Source organism: Plecotus auritus (genome assembly GCF_963455305.1).
Source record: "Plecotus auritus genome assembly, chromosome: 3".
NCBI lineage: Eukaryota > Metazoa > Chordata > Mammalia > Chiroptera > Vespertilionidae > Plecotus > Plecotus auritus.
Window position 1 is genome coordinate 142,961,294 of NC_137772.1, and position 23,757 is coordinate 142,985,050.

Consider the following 23,757-nt stretch of genomic DNA (forward strand, 5'->3'; position numbering starts at 1 on the left):
AGCTGCCATCTTGTGGATAGTTCAACAATGGACCAGTTATTGATGCTGCAAGTATAGCAAAATGTTATATTCTACTATTTCTAACTCCGTAGATTTAAGTAATAATATTCAGAGTTTAAAACCTGTTTAAATTCCTAAATGCTGTCTATTAAATTACCACCTGAAAGGCATGTTCATTTCCTCTGAAGTTAATAAATAAATATGGCATTTACTTAATACCATAACCTAACTTATTGATGTGTTCGTTTGGAAACATTCCAGGCCGTTTTCTCTAGTTTATTTAGCTTTAGTGCTGATTAGTTTTGATAATATAAATAGTTTAACCACAAAATTTATGGAATAGAAATAATTGTCGAGTTCTGAAAACAATGGCGGCCAAATAGGCAGATGTGCCCTGCACCTTGTCCTAGGGCAGATGGAAGGAGCAACTAAATCACATAACATCCAACCGGAACTGGTGAATTAAACACAGCTGGTGAGGCAATTCACAGCTAGGAAGGGCAGAGGATGCCTGGAGAAAGATAGGATCAGGGATCCGGGCTGGAGAGAGACACACAACCACTGGGCTGAGAGGGTCAGGAGAAAGCTGCACTGCACCAAGCCTGTGTTCCTAGGGCATGGACATAGCATGTGATTGTGGAAAGGAAGTCCACAGGGCTGCTGGAGGCTGGGAAATCCAGATTTAAGTCCATGGCCATGAGAGGCTGCACCCAGAAAAAGCAGTCTGAAGAGTTGCCTGAGCCTCGCCATGCTGAGGGGAGAGAAACTCACCGTCATGTGCTTGTTTTGCCTGTTTTATCTTTGCTTTTATTCGCTAAACCCAGTTCATAGGACCTTTCAATCACAAACACTCACTTGAGGCTATGGTGCAGATAGAGGTGAAGATTTGTGAAGTCTGGGGAGAGGCTGTGGAGGGGGGCAGGATGGGGAGAGGTGACCAGGAATCCAGCACGGAGACATTCCTGACCCTCCAAACCTAAACAGCCATTTTTTCCTGAAGAGCCAACTTCTCCCAGCAGCCCCAGGCAGCTAATACAGCCACACCCAGCCAACACCTAGAACTTTTCAAAGGAAACACTGAATACCCCAAAGAGCCCTCATGGACTGGGTTGAAGAGGGGCAGTTCAGTCCCGAAAAGTGATACAGCACCACCACCACCTAAAGCCCTGTCAGAAACAGGCTCTTGAGTGATTAAGATTGACAGCAGGCAGACAGGCAAAGCAGGCAGATTGATCCTGCCTGCTTGCAGCCAAAGCTGTGGAGACAGACACAAACAGAGGAGTGGGGCATCAGTTGGTACTTCAACACGTTGCTGACTACTTAACAGGAAACTGAGAAGTGACAGACAGAACAGAAGAGTGAGGTCTTAAACCAGCCCCCATGGGGCATTAAAACTCAGTTGAAGCAAAGGACACTTGTATTTTTAATTTTTTTATCTATATTTTTAAGTTTTTTCTTTATTATTTATCTTTTATTTTTTTGTATTACTTTTTCTTCATTCTATATTTACTTTTTATTGTTATTTTATTTTATCTAATGTTTTTTTCCCACCCTTTTCTTCCTCACTTCTCCCTTTTTAATCCTATTTTCTCTTCTCCTAACCCTGCTGTAGTTTTTTCTCTTTTCTTTCCCACTAGAGGCCCAGTGCACGAAATTTGTGCATGGCGGGTGGTGTCCTTCAGTCCAGCCTGCACCCTCTCCAATCTGGGACCCCTTGAGGGATATCCAACTGCCTATTTAGGCCCAATCCCAGTGGGATCGGGCCTGAATGGGCAGTCCGACAACCCTATCACAATCCAGGACTGCTGGCTCCCAACTGCTCTCCTGCCTGCCTTCCTGATTGCCCCTAACTGCTTCTGCCTGCCAGCCTGATCACCCCCTAACCACTCCCCTGCCAGCCTGATTGATACCTAACTGCTTTCCTGCCAGCCTCTTTGCCCCTAACTGCCCTCCCCTGCAGGCCTGGTCACCCCTAACTGCCCTCCCCTGCAGGCCTGGTCTCCCCCAACTGCCCTCCCTTGCAGGCCTGGTCCCTCCTAACTGCCCTCCCTTGCTGGCCATCTTGTGGTGGCCATATTGTGTCCACATGGGGGCAGGATCTTTGACCACATGGGGGCAGCTATCTTGTGTGTTGGAGTAATGGTCAATCTGCATATTACTCTTTTATTCGATAGGATAGAGGCTGGTGCACGGGTAGGGGCCAGCTGGTTTGCCCTGAAGGGTGTCCAGAATCAGGGTGGGTGTTCCCTTGGGGCATTGGGCAGCCTGGGTGAGGGGCCTGTGGTGGTTTGCAGACCAGCCATGGCCCCTGGTGACCCAAGCGGAGGCCCTGGTATCTGGGGTTTATTTATGTTCTACAATTGAAACTTTGTAGCCTGAAGCAGAGCCAAGCCTTTTGCTTGCTCCGTGGCAGCAGCCATTTCTGTTGGGATTTATGTATCTTCTATCATTGAAACTTTGTAGCCTTAAGCAGAGGCCTGGGCCAGCCAGGGTGTGCGGAAAGCTTGGCTTCCTCCATCGCCGTGGGCAACCCTAGCCTCCTGCTCTTTCCAACTCCGTGGCTGCCACCATTTCTGTTTGGGTTTATGTATCTTCTATCATTGAAACTTTGTAGCATTGAGTGGAGGCCGGGGCCGGCAAGGGCAGGCGGAAAGCTTGGCTTCCTCCATTGTTGGGGAAACCCAAGCCTCCCTCCTGCTCTCTGTGGCTGTAGCCATCTTGGTTGGGTTTATTTGCATATTCGCTCCTGATTGGCTGGTGGGCATGGCTTGTGGGCATGGCTGGTGGGTGTAGCAGAGGTATGGTCAATCTGCATAGTACTCTTTTATTAGATAGGATTAACCCTTGTTAAAAATTGATCTTTATCTTCTGTATCTGCTTTATTAACATGTTATTATTATTGTAGTCTCTGTTGGCTTACTCATATATTTAATTTCCTCTCCCCTGCTCCAAGTCCATAAATCCTCCTCCTTCTTTGGTAGTCAATTTTTTTATGCTTTTGTTTTTCGTCTCTCTTGCTCTCTTCTTATCCTGTTTAATTAGTTTCACTCACTAAACTCAAGCCTATCTGCTCTCTCTGCTATTCTTCTTTTCCAAAAACCAATGAATAAAAGAATATATACATTTAAATTTTTTTTGTTTTATCTTTTTACTTATTATTTTTCTTTTCTTCTTATGCACTAATTCTCTTTCTACATCCTCTATACTATTCATTCAATTCTTCAACCTTACTTTCTGTATAAAAGTTCTGCCTCTACAGATTCTGTCCCTCCACCCCTTTTTTTCTGGGTATCTGTTTGTTTGCATTTTTTGGTTTATTTGTCTGTTTTGTGGTGTTTTCTCCCCATTTAGATTTTTTCTTCTTTTCTTTTCTCTCTTACCTTTTTTCTATTTTCTTGATATCATTATTGCTCTCTTTCTCTCTCCTAATTCTCCATTCTCTGGTGGTCAATTTTATTGGGTTTATTGGTGTCATGAGTACATTCATGTTTCCTTCCCTTTGTGTTGTGTCTTATTGAGTTGTTTTTTCTGCTGTTCGGTCATCATGGTAAAGAGCGAGCCACATAACCAGACACCCTGATAGGAGACTCCATCCACTAACAGGACAATAACACTCAAGACCCAACTACACCAAGAGAACCCAAATATCCCAAGTAGGAGGCATCTCTAGATTACCCAACACAGAAGATCTGAAAGGTTGCACCACTGGCTCCTACAAAACATCTACCATATAAGACAAACTTAAAAAAATCTGGATGGCATAGCAGTTTGATCTAATGCAATCACAAAGGAACTGCAAATATGGTGAGACAAAGAAACAACCTCCATACAAAAGAAAAGGAAGAATGACCAGATAAGGATATAAACAAAATAGAGAAAGCAATTTGTCAGAGAACGAATTCAAAGCAAAGGTTATAAGGACAATGGAAAGGATGGAAGACAAATTCAACAAGATGTGTAAGGATCAAGAGGAAATGAAGAAGAATCAAGAGGGAATGAAGAATGACATAGCTTTAATAAAAATACAATAGAAAGTTTTAACAGTAGACTAGAAGAAGCTGAGAACCACATCAGCATGTTAGAAGACAAGGTAGGTAGAAAAAACACCCAATCAGAGCAGCAACTGGAAAAAAAAAAAAAAAAAAAAAAACACCTTAAAAAGCAGAAGAGCCTAAGGGAGCCTTGGTACAACATGAAATGAAACAACATCCACTTAATAGGGGTACCAGTACGATAGGAAGCTGAGCAAGGAATAGAAAACCTGTTTAAAAAAATAATGACAGAAAACTTTCCTGGTTTTGGGAAAAAAGACACACAAGTCCAAGAAGCACACAGAGTCCCAAACAAGATGAACCCACAAAGACTGACACCAAGACACATAATTAAATTGGCAACCATTAATGACAAAGTAAGAAACTTAAAGGCTGCCAGAGAGACACAGAAAGTTACCTATAAGGGATCTCCCATTATACTATCAACTGATTTCTAACAGAAATACATCAGGCCAGAAGGGAATAGAATGAAGTATACAAAGTGATGCAAAGCAAGGGACTGAATCCAAGAATACTATACCCAGCAAGGCTATCATTCAAAGTTGAAGGTAAAATCAGGAGCTTCACATGCCCTAGCTGGTTTGGCTCAGTGGATAGACTGTTAGTTGGCCTGTGGACTCAAGGGTCCTGGGTTAGATTCTGGTCAAGGGCATATGCTGGGGTTGCGGGCTTGATCCCCACTAGGGGGTATGCAGGAGGTAGCCAAAAAATGATTATCGCTCATCATTGATGTTTCTATCTCTCTCTCCCTCTCCCTTCCTCTCTGAAATCAATAAAAATATATTTTAAAAAATCAAGAGCTTCATAGACAAAAGGGAGGCTAAGGGAGTTTATTACCACCAAGGCAGCAATGCAAGAAATGCTAAAGAAACTGCTGTAAAAAGAAGAAATAGAAAGGGAAGGAGGAACACAGGAATAAAGAATAAAAATGACAACAAACAAGTACCTATTAATAATAACCTTAAATGTAAATGGATTCAATGCTTCAATCAAAAGACATAGGGTAGCTGAATGGATAAGAAAACATGACCCATATATATGCTGTCTACATGAGACCCACCTCAGCACAAAGGACTCACACAGACTGATAGTGAAGATATGGGAAAAGATTTTTCACACAAATGAAAAAAAAAGCTGTGTTAGCAATAATATCTGACAAAATAGAACTCAAAGTGAAGGGCACGGGACATTTTCAAAGATAAAACAAATATTGGGACACAGACAAGTTATCCTCAAATTCAAGAAAATAGAAATCATATTAAGCATCTTCTCAGATCACAATGGCATAAAATTAGAAATCAACTACAATAAAAACAATGGGAAAAATCAAACACTTGGAAGCTAAATATCATGCAATTAAACAATGACTGGATTACTAAAGAGATAAAAGAAGAAATAAAAAGGATGCTGGAAACAAATTACAATGAAAACACAACAATCCAAAATCTATGGGACACAGTGAAAGCAGTCCTGAGAGGGAAGTTCATAGCTCTACAGGCCTACTTCAAAAAACAAGAAAAATAATAATAAAGCATCTAACCCTACAACTTAAAGAATTCGAAAAAGAGCAACAAGCAAAGCCCAGAGTAAGCAGAAAGAAGGAAATAATAAAGATCTGGAAGGGCATAAATGACAAAGATACCAAAAAGCAATACAAAAGATCAATAAAACCAAGAGCTGGTTCTTTGAAAGAATAAACAAGATTGATGAACCTCTAGCCAGGCTCCCCAAGAAACAAAGAGAGAGGACCCAAATAAAAAAAAGATCAGAAATGAAAGAGCTGAAGTAACAACTGACCCCACAGTTATACAAAGGATTGTAAAAAAATACTATGGCCCTAGCTGATTTGGCTCAGTGGATAGAGCATCGACCTGAGGACTGAAGCATCCTGAGTTCAATTCCAGTCTACAGCACATGCTTGGGTTGCATATTCAGTCCCCAGTATGGGATGTGCAGGAGGCAGCAGATCAGTGATTCTCTCTCCCTTCCTCTCTGAAATCAATAAAAATATATTTAAAAAATACTATGGACAAGTCTTCTCCAACAAACTGGACAACCTAGATGAAATGGACATATTCCTAGAAAAATACAATATTCCAAAACTCAATCAGGAAGTATAAAAACACCTGGATAGACCAATAACTACCAATGAAATTGAAGCAGTAATCAAAAAACTTCCAGCACAAAAGCCCTGATCTGGATAGCTTCACAGGAGAGTTTTAACAAACATTCAAAGAAGAACTGAAACCTATCCTCCTCAGATTATTCCAAAAAATTCAAGATGAAGGCACACTTCCAAGTTCTTTCTATGAAGCCAGCATTACCCTAATCCCAAAACCAGATAAAGGCACTACAAAGAAAGAGAAGTACAGGCCAATGTCTCTGATGAACATAGATGCTAAAATCCTCAACAAATTATAGCAAATCAGATCCAGCATTACATTAGAAAGACCATATACCATAGTCAAGTAGGATTTATTCCGGGCATGCAAAGCTGGAACAATATCCACAAATCAATAAACGTGATACATCACATAAACAAATTGAGAGACAAAAATAAAACAATCATATCAATTAATCCAGAAAAAGCTTTTGACAAAATCCAACACCCTTTCTTGACAAAAACGTTTAGCAAAGTGGGAATAGAGGGAGCATATCTCAACATACTAAAGGTCTTATATGACAATCCTATAGCCAACATCATATTAAATGGGCAAAAACTAAAACCATTTCTCCTAAGAACAGGAACAAGACAGGAATACCTACTCTCACCACTACTGTTCATCATAGTATTGGAAGTGCTAGCCATAGCAATAAGACAAGAAGAAGAAATAAAAGGCATCCAAATTAGAAAAGAAGAAGTAAAATTATCATTAGTCACAGATTATATTGTACATAGAAAACCCTAAAGACTCCATCAAAAAATTACTAGACTTAATAAATGAATTTGGCAATGTAGCAGGAAACAAAATTAATACCCAGAAATCTATGTACTTTTTATACACCAATAATGAACTCGCAGAAAGAGAAACTGGAAAAATAATCCATTTACCATTGCAACAAAAAAAAATTAAGATACCTAGGAATAAACTTAACTAAGGAGGTAAAAGACTTGTACTAAGAAAACTACAGGATGTTGAAAAAAGAGATAGAGGGAGACATAAATAAATGGTAGAATATACCTTGCTCATAGATTTATAGAATCAACATTATTAAAATAACTACTACCCAAAGCAATCTATAGATTCAATGCAATCCCCAGTAAAATACCCACAGCATATTTCAAAGACCTAAAACAAACTCTTCAAAAATTCATATGGAACAAAAAAAGACCCCAGATACCCTCAGCAATACTGAGAAAGAAAAACAAAGTTGGAGGGATCACAATACCAGATATCAAGCTATGTTACAAAGCCACAGTTCTCAAAACTGCCTGTACTGGCACAAAAACAGATATATAGACCAAGGAAACAAAACAGAGAACCTAGAAATTGACCCAAGCCATTATGCTCAATTAATATTTGACAAAAGAGGCAAGAGCATACAATGGAATCAACACAGTCTCTTCAATAAATGATATTGGAAAAATTGGACAGATACATGTAAAAAAATGAAACTAGACCACCAATTTTTACCATACACAAACTCAAATTGATAAAGGACTTAAACATAAGATGGGAAACCATAAAAATTTTAGAAGAATCCATAGGCAGCAAAATATCAGATATATGTCATAGCAATACATTTACCAATACAGATCCTAGGGCAATGGAAACTAAGGAGAAAATAAACAAATGGGACTACAACAAAATAAAAAGCTTCTGAACAACAAAAGAAACCATCAACTAAACAACAAGAAAGCCCACTGGATAGGAGGACATATTTGCCAATGTTATATCCAATTAGGGCCTAATTTCCAAAATTTATAGGGAACTCAAACAATTTAACAAAAAGAAGATAAACAATCCAATAAAAAAAAAATGGGCAAAGGACCTAAATAGACACTTTTTCAAGAAGGACATAAAGAAGGCCCAAGAGACATATGAAAACATGCTCTAAGTCACTAATCATCTGAGAGATGCAAATCAAAACAATAAAGAAGTACCCTCTCACACCTGTCAGAATGGCTATCATCAACAAATCAACAAATGACAAGTGCTGGCTAGGATGTGGAGAAAAAGGAACCCTCGTGCACTGCAGGTAGGAATGCAGACTGGTGCAGCCACTGTGGATAACTGTATGGAGTTTCCTCAAAAAATTAAAAATGAAACACCCCTTTGACCCAGTAATCTCACTTCTAGGAACATATCCCAAGAAATCAGAAGCACCAATCAGAAAGGATATATGCACCCCTATGTTCATAGCAGCACAGTTTACAATAGCTAAGATTTAGAATCATCCTAGGAGCCCATCAGCAGATGAGTGGATTAAAAAGATTGGTACATCTACACAATGGAATACTATGCTGCTGTAAAAAACAAGAAACTCTTACCATTTGCAACATCATGGGTTGACATGGAGAGCATTATGCTAAGGGAAATAAGCCAGTTGGAGAAAGATAAATATCACATGATCCCACTCATTTGTGGAATATAATGAACAACATAAACTGATGAACAAAAATAGATCCAGAGACATAGAAGCATGGAACAGACTGTCCAACATCAGAGGGAATGCAGAGGAAGGGCGGGGGGTGGGGTAAGAGATCAACCAAAGGACTTGTATGCATGCATATAAGCATAATCCATGGACACAGACAGTAGGGAGGTGAGGGCATGTTCTGGGGGGTGGGAACAGCTGGGGGGAGGTCAATGGGGGAAAAAGGAGACATATGTAATCATACTTTAAACAATAAAGAATTTAAAAGAAGAAATAATTATCAGGAAATTAATACTGCAATAATTTCAACTACTGGAAAATATATAGTATGTAAATGCAGTAAAATTGATGTGTACTTGGATTGAACTACAAAATAACTTTTCCTTGATTTGTCAAAAATATTTTTATGGAATCAATGTTCTTCATATTGGAATACTTGCACGAACATAAATTTTGTCAGAATAAAGCCTAGATTAATCCCTGTAGTGTTTTTTTTTCTCCCTCTCTTATTTTAAGCTTGTATGTGGCTGTTATCGTTAAAATATTTGTCTATTTTCTGGAACTCACAAGTGTTTGCTGGCCATTTTAGTTGGAAAAAAGTAAAAAATAATGAGACAATGTTGACAAAATAGTTATAAAAATGGTGTTTGTTATTTTCCCTTTTAATAAAATTAGAGATATTTTAGAAATCTTGACAAAAATGTATCTTACTTTCTACATGGATGTAATAAACAGTATATTAGAAACTGACCCCATTCTTTCACTTTTTTTGCAGTCCTTTAATGTTTTAACATTTCTAAATTTAGGATTTTTGTTTTACATTATATAATCAGGTTGGATTTTTTACTATTGCAATTTTATTATAGTAGTGAGAATTTTCATCTAATCATCAATGTGATATTACACATTACATATTCGCTGTCTTATTTTTGGCTTTAACCCCAATGCATGTGCAGACTGACATTCAAGAATTATTAGACTTCCCAAAAAGACACACTGCAAATAAAGAACTGGAAGTTCCTGACCTTTAATATAGCTCTTCCTAAAGAAAAACTACCAAAGAATTACTAAAAGATTTATGACTTTCACTTATCATTGATTTCAGATGATTACTGCCCATATAAAGAAATACAACTTTCCTGTTGTTATGTACAAAGTAATAAAGTAATCACATTGTTCCTTTGTATATTATATGCTACTAGAGGCCTGTTGCACGATATTTGTGCAAGAATAGGCCTTCCTTCCCCTGGCTTCGCTCCTGGCCACCTGGGAGCCGCCAAGTCCCCGCTCCTTGGCCGCCAGCGAGTCGCCAAGTCCTTGCTCCCAGCCAGAGCACCACTCCTGTAGTTCTCTCGGCCTCCCCTCCTTCCCCCTCATAGCAGGCGTCCTGCCCCAGCCAGCGGCTCCCTGTCTGCATATGCAAATTAACCAGCCATCTTTGTTGGGTTAATTTGCATACTCACTCCTGATTGGCTATGGCATAGAGGAGGTACAGTCAATTTACATGTTTGTCTATTATTAGGTAAGATATTTATCAGACACTTTCTTGAGTGTATAGGTGTAATTATTTCAAACTAAAACATAAATTCTGTAAATAAAATATATATAAATTATTTCTAATACATTATAGTAAAATTGAAAATTGACAATGTATGGGGTAAAGATTCATTTATCATTATAAGCCAGAATTATTTAAACATTTTTCTACTATATCTCCTTTCTCCCCTATTCATTTTCCAAGAATTAAATCATATTCTATCAACTTGCCTATTTTGTACGCAATTCAAACGTTTGTTTTCATATTTTGTAAGTGAACTCCCTTAAAATTTTACTGCTGCCTTTATTAGACTTGACTTTTATACTATTTAAGCATTAAAATCTGTATTCTTAAAAAGTCTTATTTACATAGTATTAATAACACAAAACTGGGATCCTTTATCAAGGTATTCACTTATTAAGGAATCATGTGAAGGAAGTGGATATTTGCTATTGTCTGCCTGCAGAGTTCTAGGATATTCATATTTTCCAATTTTCATCATGTGTTGTGTCTATGTGACAGGGTACTAGCCAAATACAAAACAAGATAAGAAAGTTTAAAATCTGTTTATATTAAAAATTAACTGAATGGGACCATTCAGTTGGTTAGAGTGTCCGCCCTATGCACCAAATTTTGGGTTCAATCCCCAGTGAGGGTATATGCAAAAATTTAAAAATCAACTAAGAATGCAAAAATAAGTGAAACAACAAACTGTTCTCTCTCTTTCTCGCTCTCTCTCTCTCTTCCTCTCTCTCTCTCTCCCCTATCTCCCTTACTCTCTCTCTCTAAAATCAATAAAAACAATTAACTGAATGGCATATACATCAGCATACATTCTATGTGCAACAAGATAAAATCTAATTTTTCTAGTTATCTGTCTCTGCCATTAAATATTTATACCATTAAATTTTTATATAATGTATGACATGAAGGTGCATATTTTACTTTAAAAATAATTATTTTCTCATGACTTATCTTTTTAGCAATTACAATATCTTAGCTTTATCATTTGTCTACCAGGCATACAGTTGACATTCTCATTGTCCAAATTAATCTTTTCTGATCTGTAATTCAATTTTATGTCATTTTGCATGGCAATGAATCTTTTTTAATACACATTTCCATCTAAATTCCCATGTTTTTAGACAGAAATAAATGAACAGTGTCTTTTACATTGGCCCAAAGTACATTATGACAAATAGTCCTTTTGAGTCTAGATTCTTGCACTTGACTAATATGATTAAGTCACAAATAATACTGGGAGGGGCAACAACTTCAAAAAAACCACTAAATCAGTTAGTTTTATAAGTTAATTTGCAGCATTTTGTGTTGAAATTTTAAGACTTTAGGATACTATTTTTTCCTTCATTATTTTGAAAACACTGGATTGACTCTTCCCTTTAGATTATCCAAATGCTTTAAAAATGAACTCATTTGATCTTTAGCATAGCAATAATATTAACCATCTTATATTTACATAATACTTTTTTTTGCATATGTGATACATTATCTCATCTCATTTATTCCCTGTATCAACTTTTTTTCTGTAGGTAGCATTCTCATTCTATATATGAAAATTATTAATTTTCCAAAGTTCTTACAGATAGTAGGTGATACGGTGAGAATTAGAAACCGGATGTTTTGAACTCAAATCTAGAAATCTTGCTACTAAGCGTAATCAAATAATCAAATCCATGTTCATGAAAGTCAAACCTTGGAAGGAAATTTTGAACATATGGTCTATGAAAGTATATTTTTCATATATTTTCAATTTTTAGAACTCTAATTGAGCAGTGCAATAATAATAATTTTCTGTCATTGGAAATGTGGAGGTATTATAAGAACTATTTGCCCTGAATCCATTATTCTGAAGGATACACAAGGGCACTGTTGGTGACCTCCTTCCCTAAAGGTGGGGATGGATGAAGTGAATTTCTCTCCCTCTCTCTCCAGGTGGTTATACTGTTCGCATGCTGAGCTGCATAGCTTTGAAAGGGCTTGCCCTGGGATATGACTGAGCTGGATTTAGAAGAGGCTGGTCATTGAATAGCTCTGCTAATTTTTGCATCTCACAGTTAGCAGCTGACAGCTCCTTTTGGTGGGGAAAACTTGGATATATTTCAAGGTGATAGCAGTTTTGTCCCTCTGGCAGCAAGCTGCTGCAACCAGCTTAGTCCATTATCTTCCTCTCCCACTGGATTTAATCCTGAGCAGAAGTCTTGGGCTTTTGTCAGAATAGAGGGTAAGGGATGAATAATTATTTCCCATTTGTGCTCAAAGAAAACAGAACTATACTACATAGTAGTCTTCAATTACTGAACTGGGTTTTTCTAAAGTTCCAGTGACTTATAAATTACTCTTTGTAAAAACCACTGTTTAACATTATTATTTTAGTAATTTTATTCTTTTAATATCTCATACTTTAAGCTTTATGACACAAAACTTCAGCCATACTATTTAATATTCAGAGAGTAAAATGCAATTTTATTTTTTTTTAATTTGTATTAGAAGATTTAAAAATACAGCTGGCTGCTCTGACCAAAGTGATTGAAACACCACTGTACAACTGTGTACACTGTAATTTTTCTCAGCTCGACTTTCTTAATCTCATGGGGTGGTTCTGTAAAATCAATGAAAAGTAATTAGAAATTTAACATTCTGGATGTTGTAATTACATTAATCTTTTCTTTACTATTCATTCTGTGGAATACCTCTTATAAATACTGGTATTTAATAAGCATATTTGGGAAATAAAATTCCCACAGATCCTAATTAATTAATTATGTAAAATTGTCTTAGCATATTTGGGAGCAGCATTTTCAGTTTGCTTTCCTCCAGGAGCTCAACATCACTTTCACTTCCTTTCCAGACAAAAATTCTAGTCAGAGATGAGCATTTCAATTTGCAGCTGCCAGTTTAGGGTTAAGATGTGATTCCAGGTAACAGAAGCCAATGAGAGTACACCCAGTTGATGTTTGTGACATCATCCTCCAGCCGGAGTACACAGAACAGCTGAGGTAGCGTTCAGTTTCAGCCCCAGTGCCATTATGATGGATGTTTACATCTCTTCACTGAGAGCCAATTATCTCGCTTTTGTGTGAGGCCCAAGGATCACTCATGCTGCCAGGCTGCACAGAGCACTGTTGGATCTAGCTGAATGAATTGTTTTCCCTGTCTCTGGTAAGAGCCTCTTCTGTTTTACCTTCTCTTTAAAAATAAAGGTAGACGTATGTAACAGAGGAAACAGGATGAGAAACTGCTGTCAGGGGCAAACAAGATTACTATCCACTCAGATTTGAATCAGAGAAATGTTTAGCATTATTAAAAGGAAGTAGGGATTTAGCAAAATGAATTGAAGAAGAGCATGCTAACGTGTACCTGGCAACTAATTTGCAGTAGAAAATGAATGGCAGGCAAAATAGCTTTTCTTTAGAGAAAGGAAAGTAACTGCTATTACAGGAATGCTTTTTGAAGGTGTTTTCAAAATTATATATGGTTGTGTATACCATCTGATTAATTTCTTTTTGTTTTGCTATTAGTAGCAAAGGGTAGCGGTAGAAATGGTCAACCAAGTAGTATTGCTATAAATTTAAAATGATTCAAACTTTGTAATTGTTAAGTGATAGTTCTTTGGGACAGTTTTCCAAAGTTGTATCTATACAGGAAAACAAAATGTACCCAGTGAGCAAAGACTTTAGCTTCTGAAATAAAGTTGTAGCACTTTGTATTTATATTTCTTATTTTTAAATGATATTAGCAAATAGGTTTAAGGAACAGCGTGGGAGTTTTTTTCCCCCTAGAATTAAGAGATGTTAGAATCATGTATTGCACTAAATGCTTTCAAATACTTAACAAAATACTGTGTTTTATGTATCTGCAGATTATGTAAACCCCGAAAAGAGAGCTTTCAATTATTTAATCATTTATAATAAATAATATTTACATCTGAGGATCCTCACAGTATTGTAGCAAAACAAATATATTTACAGTTGTTGAATTGCTGTGACTATAGGTGACTGAACCTGACTGGGATCCTGAAAAATCAAATACAATGAAAGCTTTTACTTGGCAGGAGGTTTCATGCTCCCAAATGAAGAATTCAAAAACACTTTTAACTCCTCAGCTATTGTTTATTATCACAATAAATTAGCAGACAGCTGTTATTTTAAAGTTGAATGCAATTGTTTATTAGAGGAAGACACAGAGCATTGTAAGTAGCTGTTATTTAATATAACATGTACTCTTACTAGCATCTCCATCTTTTATAGGGTAATAAAACTTTTGAATGATGATGACTCGTCTATCAGGCTTCAATATGCTCATGCTTTTCAGATTTATTTTTACTCTGTTTTACCATCAAATATCACTGTCTGTGCAAACCAGTAATTTGGATAATTAGAAATCAGGGTTTGGAGGTGCTGAAGTTGTACTTAAAGACAACAGGCATTTCTCAGCTGTGCCACACTTCCCAATCTCCTACTAGCCCAGTCCTGTTTGGCAGCGCTTGACATAACTGTTGTTCGATTTGTCTCCTCAGTCAATTCAGATCTGAACAAAACTGAGTTTATAGAAAGTGTCAGGTATGTATTAATGGAATCTAAAGAACTGAGCTTTGTTGTCTCAGGCAAGACAGCACACGATCCACTAAATCTCCAAAGCTTACAAATGTGTATCTGGAGTTAATTTTTTACAGGGAGATTTATGTTGGTTATTCTGTGAATTTCAAAAATCTAAAAATGAGAATTCAAAAGTTTGATAATGTGAACTTGAAAGAATGAGTCACTGCTTTGAAATGATTTTTTTTTCCTTAAGTACTTTAAAGTGGAGTTGAATAATCCAAAGGTATTGACTCTGTCATTTTCACAGGGGATCAATCTTGACCAAGGGAAAGCATTTGTTTTCTAACAATTAATTCTGTAAAAACCTATTTCTATCATTCTATCAGCAATGAGGGAAATCACACCCAGGCAATGAACAGTCTAGACATTTAAAGTTGCATTTTCTGCAGTGTATGAATGCTTCTCTCAGTGTTAGAGTCTCTAATCATAAAAATGCACTGCTTTGAGAGTGATTGCAGTGGCAGAATTGCTTATCTCCTTGTTTTCCTTTGAAAAACTTTGTATAACAGGATTTGCATGATATGATCTACCTGGATGGGGGACTTCATTGACATAAAGTTTTTACTTTTTATTTCATATTTTTGAAGAGAGCACATCAATGGGATCATAGCAATTTCTCATGCTGCATACTCCCAGGGAAGAATTTGTAGTGCAGGAAGCCATAGGTAAAAGATTCCGGGTGCTACATGTATTTCTGTGTTGCTTGCCTCCTTTCTATCACATAGTCCTTTGTCTGAATTATGTGATTATCATTTTCTTCTTTTGCATTTTTCTCCTCTGCATTAACAAGTTCTCTGTATGTGGTACACCAAGCTAAATGTTACTAAGTGACAGGTTTTATAGGTCTTAAGAAGAGGTGGGAAAAGTGCACAGTGATAAAAAGATATATATTAACCCTTCTGAAGTTCTCTTCATTTTCCAGAGGCTGAAGGTAATATATTATTTTATTTTGAAAATTGTTCCTCAAATTATATCATCACTTATTCCAAAATAACATTTTTTTTTCCTCTAGTATGCCTTAATCCTCTCTGAGTACTTTATTTAGGTAAGCACCATCATTGGCTTCTTTTAATTATTGAATTCACGATACCACTTAGTTTTGTACTTTCTCTGTTGAAGTATTTGGATGTGTCTTTAATTCTATGCTTGTCTTAACAGTGTGAAATTCTGGACTTCGTGGCCAACTTTTTAGTTAAGTCAAGAATATAGTAGCTATGATGTCATCTTAGCAATTTTATGTGAATGCATAAATATTTATTTAGATGCATATCTTATGTACATAAACATAGTTATATTTACTTTAAAATTTAAAAGGTGTTTACAGACATAATATCTGTTATTCTTAATAACTGGTCTATAATAAAGTAATTGATATTATGCAGTTATTGAAGCAAAGACTCATAGTTATTAACTTGTTGCCAATGATGGCCCGATCAGTAAACCAGTAAATGAAGAAGTCAGAATTTAGAAACAGGCTTTCAAATTTCAATGCTCCCAATGAATCAATGAATCAATCAACCAAACAATCTCTCTTCTCTCTTTTCTCCCCCCCATCTTCCTTCATATGTGTGGCTATTTAACTAGTTATTAATATATTTTTTATTATCTACTCTGTGCCAAAAACTCATCTTGGTGCTTGAATTTATTTGTAACTGAACAATATAAAAGATCCATGCTCTTTTTCTATTTGTCACGCTCTTATCTTTAAATTATGAACAAAATAGAATGTATTTCAAGGTGTAGTTTAATAAAACAATAAACTTGCTAGGAAATGGGAAACAGGTTCAGAAATGGACTTACTTGTATTTCTTGTGTTTCTATGTATCAAGTTTATGTATGTTCTAACCTAAAATAGATTTGTAAGTACTTTACACTTAAGTATTGTGAAAAATATCTATCAATTAATTATAACTCATATTTGGTTCGGAATGTAATCACTGCAACTTTATAAAAATAAAATGCTTAAATTACAATGTATTCTAAAAAACATTTTTGGACAAAGCGATTTTGTATTTGTAGGGTACATTCAAGCAATCTTGGCATATAATTTATCCTACTTTATAAAAAAGGCATTGATAGTCATAAAACAATTTTACAGTTGTTTGGCTTTAGATGGGGTTTGGGTAGTATAAACGGGAGATTAAGAAATAGATGAATTTTATGTTTTCTTTTTAAATGATTAAAAATATCTTCCAAATGATAGCAGTTTGTATTTGAAAGAAGCAAACAAGAAATAATGTAAAGTTTAACACATTTTTTTTCAGTAGTTTGACATATATTAATAGTAGTGCTAGGAGAGTTGAACTGAAAATGATATTTACTACCCACTGAATTTATTTACAGATGTCCAGTGATTTTTTTAAAAGAGCCTGCAATCTAACCTCTTCAGAGAAAAATCAATCTGTACATAGAACCTATCGGTTGAAGATAAACCATTTTAGATGGTATCATTTAATTAGCTACTAACGAATCAATCTAGTGACCTACATATAAATTATAAAACAATTCAAAGTTGCCTGCACATAGTTAATTTAGCACAAATTTACTCTTATAATAGTATATAAAATTATATCCCTGATATTGAAAAATAATATTATATCTCTGAATTTATACCTTTTACTAATATGCATTTGAAATGTGCAGAATTAAGGACTGGAATTAGAATACAATAATAAAATGTCTGAATTAGCTAAATTCAAGGGATATAAAGCCATGGTTGTTTTGCAAAAAAAGTTTTACAAGACACTAGGCCTTGAATTTAGCTACTTTTACCTACCAGTATTCCAGAATTAATTTTGGTAATATTTGTGATTAATAAAATATAAACTGACATCACGTGATTTTCAAGTACAAAATCTGCTCAAAGCAGAAAACTGGTTGTTCTGCAATTCTGATTTTAAGTGCAAGGAACTGAGCACAGTGTAAAGACTGTCATGGTCACAGTTTTCATTCCGAAGTGACTACCATTTTGCCATCTCTCAGGGTGACCATAGCATTTGAATCAGTGTGAAAATGTATTTTTACTAAAACAGAGTGTACTTATTGGTACTGCAGTCAGTCCGATGAGATATTGAGCTGGATGAAATTTATAATGTGGGGCAGAGCATGATAAAATCTGTTGGATTGATAGGTATAGTGCAAAGTTAAGTGCCAGTAACTTTTCGCAATTTTAATTTAAGAACATCCAGACGATGATTGGACGAACAAACAGTCCTGTTCAGTAGAGCAATAAATATCAGATGCTCTCAAAGATGTTTTTTGCTTGTTTCTCTGCATGAACTGTGGTAAAAATATTGTTTCTGGGAACAGACTACCTGAGTATGATTTCCTGCCACACCGCATTCCAATCTTATTTATTCATATGAAAACTGGGGGAAATGAAAGTGGCACCTACCTCACAGGGTTGTTGCAAAGTTCTGTGAGCTCATCTTATCAGCACTGAGAGCAGTGTCTGACGTATACTATGAGCTTAACCAGTGCTGCCTCCTTTTAATGTTTTCACCATGCTGACTTATTTAGTATGGTGTGCATGTTTTAATTAATTTAGGTGTTTCATTAAAAATCAATATTTGCAAACACAAAACCTCTGGTATACAGCAAACACAAAACCGTTGGGCAATAATCATACTAATTGCTCTTTATAGCTTGCTACTGATTTCTGGAGTTTTTAGTACTAGACATAGACCTATCAGTTACTGCATATAAAATTTTTGATATGTCTTAGATTTCACATTTTAAATCTGAAAAATAGATTAAGTAAAAAATGGATTTAATAACTTTTAGGAGTGTTTCCCAGCTTTTAAATCATATAAATGTCAATAATATAAATGGAAAATTCTGTAGTTTTCTCCTTTATGTTTTTTTTTTCTATTTTACACTATTTGCCTTTATCTTTTACTAGAGGCCCAGTGCATGACATTCGTACACTGGGGGGCGGTCCCTCAGCCTGGTCTGCACCTTCTCACAGTGTGGGACCCCTCCGGGGATGTCCGCCTGCCAGAAGTCAGACATCCCTCTCACAGTTTGGGGTTCTCGCAGTCTGGGATCCCTCACTCCTTACCACCGCCTGCAGCAGAGGGGGGAGAGGCTTCCTCCACCACCGCTGCACTTATCAGCCGTGAGCCCAGCTTTTGGCTGAGCAGCCCCTGTGGTAACGCACTGTCCACCAGGGAGCAGCTCCTGTGTTGAGCTTCTGCCCCCTGGTGGTCAGTACGCATCATAGCTACCGCTCCTTCCGCAGTTTGGTCGATTTGCATATTAAGGTTTTATTAGGATACCATTATTTTTTGTCAGTTGATGAGAGCTTGAAATGTGTAGCTATAAAAGGTTTTACAGAAACCAACACTCCTGCTTTCCAACAACTCATTGTCTCTCATGGGTGATGAAATGGTGATAGAATTAGGCTAGAGTCCTTTTCTAACTCATACTGTTCTGTATCCCTAACATACTCTGAAAGGCAAAGTAAGAATGTTTTGATTTTTAAAACCTGCTTTGTTTTATTTCAGTGAAGTGTCTAACATGTCCTCAATCTTACATCAAGAGAGACGCAAAAGAAAAGTACAAAAAACACACACACAAAAACCCTCTAACCAACAGTTTATAATCTTGTAAAATCGAGGTGTTAATGTACTTGTAAAACATAAAATAAAAACCTTATAATTTCACTAACTTATTTTGTCTTCACTCCTAAATGTTCTGAGTCATTCCATAAATTATTTAAACTGCAGGCACACAGTTATTGAGCACCTATGACATGACCACAATGAACAAGTCACCACTGTTGCCCTCAAAGGCCCATGACCTAGAGGCCAACACAAAGTCAAACATAAATAATCATAATGTGTTGTGATAAGTTTCATGTTACAGGCATGGGCAGGATTCTGAGGGGCTTATTCTTACCTGTAAAAAAAAAAAAGAACATTTTTTTTTCCCAAATAATTTGTCATTTAGTAGAGTTTTTAAAAATGAATAGAGAATATTTCAAGACAGGACCAGAAATGGATATGTCAGGCACTGGGGCCTTCCTTACGTACCAAGTCAAAATGGGAGGAGAAAAAACAATGCATTCAGGTAAGTGCTATGACTGGAGGCAGGGATGAAGGGGGACTAAAAATTAGAACCAAAGTATCAGAGCAGATGCTGGCTGTAAAAAACCAGTAGGTACAACCTGATCATAACTATGGAAGGTTAAATTGAGTTCTTCTAAATTAAAATACTTTGGAAAGTCTGTGATGAGACAGCGTTGTGGATTTGAGTAAATGTGGAATGCTTCCTAAAAGAAACAAAACAAGATGAACCAAGACTATTTAAAGCAGTCTGACACATCAGAGGACTAAAAAGGCCCAGAGAACCACTTCATTAGATTTCAAATGGCATTATTAGATTCCCAAGTCTGCTAATTTATTTTAAATAATGGGTAATATTCAATGGGATAACCCATTTAGTAAGAATACAGGGAAGGGAAACACTTGACAGAATTGAGAATATCAGAGTTTACGAAAGAGTCCTTGAGTCAGCTATTTTTCACTCTTGCTGATTGTGACCAGATATTAGCCAAGGAGTGGAAATGTCTGATCCTGAATGACCCAACATTTCAATATTGGGCTAATTTCAGGTGGAAGATCCAGGGGAATGAACTCCCTTCTTATCACATAGCTCAATTCAGCGTAACTATTTTTAAAATTAATTAAATAGCATAATCTAAAAGATTTCTTAAAAATATATCTTAAGGGAAAAAATTAAATATCATCCTACTCCTTTCTTGTGATTCAGGTGGCATGTGACTTATGGTAAACACAAGTTAGTATTGAGGGAAGAGAGAAAGAGGTACTAAACATTAGTGAATAGCATACACTAATTATTTTCATAGTTATTTCTGAAGACTGTCCCCAAAACAGTTACTATAAATGTATTCATTTATGCAATAATGAGTCTCCAATATGGAGAGAAAGATGACATCCAATGAGGACATAATTAATTAGGCTTATCTACAGGCTCCCATATCTACAATGCTATGGGCACTCTGGCAGGTGGTAGAGATACAGAGATAGGTGGGGTGTTGATGTTACATCAGAAATATGGGTGTCATGGCAAGGCACTAGAGACAATAGGACAGGTCATCCCAAGAGACAAAAGACAGTTGCCTGCCTATTTCTAGTAGAACAAATTCCTGCTTGCCTTGGTTTTTAGTATTAACTCTCAGAGCAATGTCACATATGGGATGCTAGTGAATCCTTCAGGAAAGATAAATGATCTTGATGGTAAGAAATAGGCAAGAACTGTGAGGCATTAAAGATGTGGAGATTACCATCAGGAAAGTAAACATTTTAAGGAAAGGGAAAATATATAATCAAAAACTTAATTAGAATACAGGATTGTGATAGTTAAGCATAGGAAATATGATAACTAATTATAGAGAACTAGAGGCCTGGTGCATGAAATTCGTGCACTGGGGTGGGGGTGTCCCTCAGCCCAGCCTGTCCCCTCTCACAATCTGGGAGCCCTCAGGGGATGTCCTACTTAAAGCTTAGGCCCGCTCTCTGTGGGGAGTGGGAGCCCTAGTCTGGCCTCTCTCTGCGGGAGGTGACCAGGCTGATCAGGGGAAGGTGCCACCCCCACCACCCCACTACTGCTGCCATTGCCAACTGCCGCAGCCCCCAAGGTGTTTTCATCAACACGGACTTCAGTCCCTTCACCATGAAAAAATGACAACTTTTTAGGCATTTTCAAGATGTTTCTTCATAGGATATGACAGTTTCTTCCTTTCTTTCTTTCTTTCTTTCTTTCTTTCTTTCTTTCTTTCTTTCTTTCTTTCTTTCTTTCTTTCTTCTTTCTTTCTTTCTTTCTTTCTTTCTTTCTTTCTTTCTTTCTTTCTTTCTTTCTTTCTTTCTTTCTTTCTTTCTTCTTTTTCTTTCCTCACTTGATGATATTTTCCCATTGATTTTTAGAGAGTGTGGAAGAGGGAAAGACAGAAACATCAATGTGAGAGGGACACTTCGATTGGTTGCCTCCTGCATGAACCCTGACCTGGGCCCTGGCCAGGGAGGAGCCTGCTACCTAGGTACATGCCCTTGATCAGAATCAAACCCAGACCCTGTGATTGGCAGGCTGAGGCTCTATCCACTGAGCCAAACTGGCTAGGGTAGGATATGACATTTCTTAGCCCCTCCAGCAGCGGACCTTCATTTTTTCCTCCAGGAGTGAGGTGGAAAAAACCTTAGATCACCTTCTTGGATTCTTATTACCCAAGTTACCAAGAACACTGCAAGTGGCATACAGGGAGATTAGCCAATGAGCGGTCAGAAAAGGTGTTTCCTCTGCAGCTCACACGCAGAGACCCCCCTGTGTGTGTCCACTGGGGGCTTGCTCCCCGAGCCACGCCGCAGCCGCTGGGAGCAGGCCTCCACCCCTGTGTGTGTCCACTGGGGTGGGGGCTTGCTCCAAGCCGCGCCCTGGCCGCTGGGAGCAGGCCACCCCACCCCTGTGTATGTCTGCTGGAGTGGGGGCGTGCTCCGAACTGCGTTGGTCCTGACTGTTAAAGCTTGGAGCTGGTTGTGACTGTTAAGGCGTCCCAGACAAATTTGCATATTACCTCTTTATATATATATATATATATATATATATATATATATAGATAGATATTTTATTCCCTTGAAGTCCAGGACTCTGCTTAATTTTTCTTTGAATACCCATGGCCTGGAAAAGGATTCAGCAGATGTTTGTTAAATGAATGCTTGACTGACTGAGGAAGGAAGGATACAAACTCTTTTTTTTCCCTTGCCAATTTGACTCAGCAGATAGAGCATTGGCCTGTGAACTGAAGGGTCACAGGTTTGATTCCTGTCAAGGGCACGTACTTCAGGAGCAGGCTGCATATGGGAGGCAATCAATTGATGTTTCTCTTTCTGTGTCTGTCCCCCTCCCTTCCACTCTCTCTAAAAATCAAAGGAAAAGTATTCTCAAGTGAGAATTAACAAAAACAAACAAGCAAAAAACTGGTTTTCTTTGTTTGTATATATACATTGGATATGCTATTGAGATGCCCATTAAAGCACAAAAGATATATATTTTGTAGCTATTGGATATACAATACTGGAGTTGAGACACTTAATAACCAACTTCATATGGTTGACTGCAAAAACAATCACACCGAAGAACATCAACTAGAGAAAAAGCTATAGGGAGTTCCCCTATTTAAAGGTTGTGAAGAGGAGCCCCAACAAGCAAAGGATACTAAGAATGTGAGGCCTTTGATTCAGGAGGAGAACTAAAACGAAATCCTATCTTTAGATCCAGAAGGAAAAGGCATTGCGGAGGGGAGGAAATCCATTCGAACTTTCATACAGGAAAAGCAAACTTGAACATGACATTTCTTTTCCTCTCTCCCATAGCCTCTTTTCGTCCCCTTGTCTCTAAAACTCTTAAATAGCTTTCTATTCCTTACAGGACAATGACAAAACTAATATAGTTTGCAAGGTGCAAAATGGTGTGTGAATTCCAGCAACATTTGCATCTTTCTTACAATGTCTTCTCTGTCCCACCACTGAACTCAACTCATGCTGTTCCACTGGGTAGCAGGTTTCTCTCAATATTCTTCACAGATTTACTAGTAACTCCTACTCACCATTCAAATCTCAGTAAAAGAAGTGCATCCTTAAGGAAGTCCTCCATGACCTCCTTGACCAGACTAAATTTTCCAATTACAAGCTCTTAAAATAATAGTTTACACTTGCAAGAGTTGCAGCTTGATTAAATTTTCAATTTCAATCTTCACCACTCGCCTTTAAACTTTATTAAAGTAATGGCAGAGTCTGGTTTGAGTCAACCATTGAACCCCCAGCATCTAATAAAACACAGAGAGTAAAAAATAGCAGCTAAATAAATGGTATAGGCAAACAGAAACTGGCAAAAAAAAAGTATTTGCACCAGAGAAAAACAAAAGCATTTTTAA

At 37.1% G+C, this 23,757-nt stretch overlaps 1 protein-coding gene across 4 annotated transcripts in view; it reads left to right on the top strand.

Annotated features, from left to right (window-relative positions):
* The window catches only part of MGAT4C (MGAT4 family member C), a 780,710-nt gene that overhangs the window by 499,337 nt on the left and 257,616 nt on the right, over nucleotides 1–23,757 (top strand). The window contains exon 1 of one of the 4 annotated variants that reach the window (XM_080661847.1): nucleotides 13,181–13,368. The exons of the other annotated variants lie outside the window; for them this stretch is intronic. The gene's annotated coding sequence lies outside the window, so the exon portion shown is untranslated. Of the gene's footprint in view, nucleotides 1–13,180; nucleotides 13,369–23,757 lie in introns of those variants that run through there. 4 annotated transcript variants of the gene reach the window in all.